Source organism: Gekko japonicus, unplaced genomic scaffold (genome assembly GCF_001447785.1).
Source record: "Gekko japonicus isolate JY-2015 unplaced genomic scaffold, Gekko_japonicus_V1.1 scaffold542, whole genome shotgun sequence".
In the NCBI taxonomy this organism is placed as follows: domain Eukaryota; kingdom Metazoa; phylum Chordata; class Lepidosauria; order Squamata; family Gekkonidae; genus Gekko; species Gekko japonicus.
Window position 1 is genome coordinate 222,183 of NW_015163104.1, and position 4,615 is coordinate 226,797.

At 48.9% G+C, this 4,615-nt stretch overlaps 1 protein-coding gene across 1 annotated transcript in view; it reads left to right on the forward strand.

The window, feature by feature from the left end:
* Positions 1-336: 336 nt before the first annotated feature.
* Positions 337-4,615, forward strand: part of LOC107106586 (zinc finger protein 568-like) — a 40,450-nt gene continuing 36,171 nt past the window's right edge. The window contains exon 1 of the mRNA XM_015406766.1: positions 337-480. The gene's annotated coding sequence lies outside the window, so the exon portion shown is untranslated. The remainder of the gene's footprint in view (positions 481-4,615) is intronic.

A 4,615-nucleotide genomic window follows, 5' to 3' on the forward strand; every position in this document is an offset into this window, starting at 1 on the left:
CAAGATGGGCCGCCGTGTTAGTCTGTCTGCAGCAGCAGAAAAGAGAAAGAGTCCAGGAGCACCTTTAAGACTAACCAAATTTGCGGCAGGGGAGGAGCTTTCGTGGGGAGTTGGTTGCTTGCTTTTTGGGATGTGCCTAGTACGTGTCGCGGCGTCAATCTTCTCTGGGCTTACTCGGGAGTAACAGGGCTTTTGCATGTCAGGTTCCCACCCCCCGCCCTGCAATGAGCGAAGGCTTCGGAAGGGGGCGGCCGAGAGCGCTTCGGCTTGTGCCGCCCGCAGCCGCGCCATTAAAGCCACCGAGGAAGGAGAAAAACAGAAAAGGGGTCGCGGAGGCGGAGCCGGGCTGGGCATCTCCGGTGTGAAGAGCCCTTCCCGGGATCCGAAGCCCCCTCTCGTCCCCGTCGGACTTTGCAAGCCAGGGTGAGCCCACCCCCCAGCTCTCCCGGGAGTGCCCAAAGCGGAGCCGGATCTGCAGAAGTGAGTGGAGATTTTGTCGAGCTCTTGATTCCCCCCCCCTCCTCCTTTTATTTGATTTCCTACCCGCTCCTACCTCGCTTTGGATATAATTATAATCCCTCCCCCTTCCCGAATCCCTCTTTCCCCAAAACTAAACTTGCAGCCAGTAGCGGTGAGGCAGCATGGAATGAGGCCTGGGTCAAAGCAAAGGATGGGGGTGCCTGTTTACTTTTTAAAAAATATTATCATTATGTTTCTGCAGAGATAGGTGGTGTAGATTATTTTTTTTTTAATCTCATGGAGCCCTTCGAAAGATCTGGTGGGTGTTGATGATTTGTGGATGAGAAGGGGGTGTTCCGCTTCCTAGGATGGGGGGAGGTTGTGTTCTCCTAGCGTGAAAAGCTCCAGCTCTCCGTTTACACAACAGACATTCCCCCCGGCTAGGGATCATAGGCGTAATCTTCGTGGGGGCGGCGGGGCTTCAGCCCCCGCCGAAATTTTCAGGAAGCTGCTCAGCCTCCCCCGGGAGCCACCCTTGCTCCTAGCAAAGCAATGCCTCTGGCCCAGCCCCAGCCCCTCCCGGGAAATTGGAAAGTCTACCCCCTTGCTAGGGATGCCACCCTCCAGGTGGGGCCTGGGGATCCCCTGGAATGACAGCTCATCTCCAGACTGCAGAGATCAGTTCCCCCAGAGAAAATGGATGCTTTGGAGGGCGGACTCTCTGGCATTGTGCCCCACTGAGGTCCCTGTCTTCCCCAGGCTCCATCCCCAAATCTCCAGGAGTTTCCGAACCTGGATTTGGCAAAGCTAGCCCCCCATCCCTCTCCAGTGGGCAAGGGGGACCTGGCAACCCTAACCCCAACACACACAGGTTGTTGGCAACCCGAACAATAATAATTTTTTGGAAGGTGCCCCAAGATTCTCAGTTGCGCCTGTTGGCTTTGAGCTCTTGCACCTGTGTTTTTAATAGCGGCTAAATCTCTGTAAGGTGAGAAGATAAGTTATCCCTGCGTGCCCCCCCCAAAATAAATATACACACACACACACACACACACACACACACACACACACACACATGCCTTTGGCTGATGGAGCTGCTGTTTAGAAGCCCAGCAGCAGGTCACAGCGGTCAGTTGGCAACTTCGGTCCATCAAGATACACGGGCCTTGTAAAAAGTGTTTGCCTTGTCCTGTTTTTTATAAGTGGGAAATGGTTATTCCTCCTGACTTTAATGATATTCCAAATATTTAGAAATGCAAAATCTTTTAAATTCCAAAAGCATTATGAAAAATACAATGCTACTTAGAAATCATGAGCTACATCCTCACCTGATAAGAATCAAAATCAGAAGGGGATTTAGCTGATTCGTAAAGTTAAGAAGAGTTCTTGTGAATTTTAAAGTCAGACATTGCCTTTCCTATTACAGAGCATGCAGAGGGATCTGCTATGAATTCAGTTATTCAACTTATGTCATGCAAGTCATATTCCTGTGGGGTTTGCTAGAAGGAGGTAATGAATGGCGTGGAACACACACAGACGTTCCATGGAAGGAAAAAGCTCTTCACAAAATCACAAGCCTGTGCTTTCTCATTTATCCTTTCTTTTGCAGTCTTCTACAAAGCCAAATTAGTCTCTTTGTCACAGAAATGGTATTTTTCTTCTCTGATAAAGTTCCATGCACAAGATCCCCGCCCAGCAATGAGGGAGTCACTTTTTGACCTTGCCCTAACGTGTCTCACAGGAATAGAAAAGAGTGAGAGTCCAGGAGCACTTTAACAAGATTTGTGGTGGGGGATGAGCTTTCCTGAGTCACCGCACACTTCGTCAGTTGCGACGGGGATGAAATGGTGTGTATGTAGGTTGGGAAACCTGAATAGGCTGGGCTAGTTTGACCTGGGAAGCTAAGCAGGCTCGGTCCTGGTTTCCACTTGGATGGGAGCCCACCTCCTGTGAGGTCACCATAAGTCGGCTGTAACTTGACAGCAAAAGGGTGAGTGTGAAAACAAAGCCTCTTTACTAGTTAGGGGAGGGGCCGTGGCTGAGTGGTAGAGCATCCGCTTGCCGCGCAGAAGGTCCCAGGTTCAGTCCCCGGCATCTCCAGTTAAAAGGACTAGGCAGGAGGTGATGTGAAGACCTCAACCTGAGACTCTGGAGCAATGTTCCCTCTAAGCTGTGGAGTCTTGTGAGCAAAAATTCTACGTTGTGAGCTACTGGCATTAAAGCTGTGAGCGGGCAATTTGGCTGCTGCATAAATTAGCTTGCTCTGGAGCCATCCTTCCTGAGCGAAGGCAAAAATGTGTGAGCCTGTGGTTTAAAAATTGTGAGCTAGCTCACACTAACTCAGCTTAGAGGGAACACTGCTCTGGAGAGCCTTTGGCCTTGATGGACCAAGGGTCTGATTCGGTGTAAGGGGATCTGCAGCTCTTAGGTGATTTACAAAACGCTTCATCTGATGGTTTTTTGCTGATCTAACATCTGTTTAAATCAATATGAAGAAAGGCGGACTCTCTTCCCCCTTCCACTTGGCACTCTAAAAGATTCCTGTTTACCGTCCTGAGCTACTTGGGCAAAAAACCTAAACCTTGTTTCCTAAAACACCCGTTTCCTAAAATGTATCATCCCAGCAGGATGCCAGCAAGCCTAAACTTCCCTGGCTTTTACATCCTTGAGCCAAACCACTATGTCTTGTTTCACAAAACCAGGGAAAATAGCCCCTTATTGCCATCTGTTTGCTTTCTACTTGCACAGAAGTCTCTCCCCCACCCCTTGAATGGTGGTGGAAAGTGCCGTCAAGTCACAGCTGACTTCTGGTGACCCTGTAGGGTTTTCAAGGCAAGAGACTAACAGAGGTGATTTGCCATTGTCTGCCTTTGCATAGTGACCCTGGGCTTCCTTGGTGGTCTCCCATCCAAATACCCTGCTTAGCTCCCGAGATGTGACAAGATCGGGCAAGGCTGGGCCATCCAGGTGAGGGTTTCCCTTTTAATAGAAGAGAGAATTTGGTTTTCTTTTTCCTCATCCTCCATCGTCTGACGTGGGATGCTCCGTTGTTATCTGAAGTCTCTGCTGCTTCACTGCCAGATTGTTCCCCTGCACGTGTGAACCACCCCTGATTGATTCGTGCAGGAAATTGTGTTGATAAGAATGACAGTGTGGTAGAATGAGCTGCCGTGTTTCAGACCGTGTGTGTGTGTGTGTGATTGGACTGCACTCTTGCCAACAAAAAACCAACACAGCAAGCAAGGAGAAATCAACCTTCCCCCACCCCTTGCTTTGCTCATTGTGCCTTTCAGGGATTTGTTTTTTCATGCAAAGAGATGGGAAATGGTCGAAACCCAGGGCTATTTTTGGGCAGGAACGCACAGGAACGGAGTTCCGGCTGGCTCCCGAGTTGGCCACGCCCAGAACTCATTAGCATAATAGGCCACACCCAACAGCAGAAACTCATTAGGATTGGCTACGTTAGGGGTGTGTGGCCTAACATGCAAAGGAGTTCCTGCTACAAAAAAAGGCCCTGGGGTTTGACAACAAACAAGGTAAACAGAATAAGAAGCAAAAGGTGGGTGTGGCTGGATGGCCACACTTCTGGTAACATGGGGGTGCAGCCTAATGTGCTAATGAGCTGTGCTGGCAGGGGTGTGGCCTAATATGCTAATGAGTTTCTGCTGTTGGGTATGGCCTATTATGCTAATGCATCCCTGCTGGACTTTTTCTACAAAAATAGCCCTGTTGAAACCTAATCCCCCCACCTTAGTTAATGCCACATTGTTTATCTGGATCGCTGGATTGTTGCAGCACCTGGCCCATGAGCCACCATCGAGGTGTTGCCTGAAGGAAACTAGGAGCAGAAAAACACCTTAGAACATTGGGAAATGGAAATCCATTGAAAATATGTCGTTTAAGTGACTTTTAATTGCCGCCAGCACTTTATGTTTGTTGATTTGTAGTGTTTTTAATAATTGTGTTTTTAAGTTGTATATATGTTGTGTGTCGAAGCCGCCCTGAGCCTGCTTTGCAGGGAAAGCGAGGTACAAATGTGATAATAAATAAATAAATAAATAAATCTGTTTGGTGGAACCAGACCTGAGTTTCTGTATTACCTTAAAACAGTGATACTCAGTGGCTCTTTGCCATGCCACCTTGTTGCTCTTCTGAG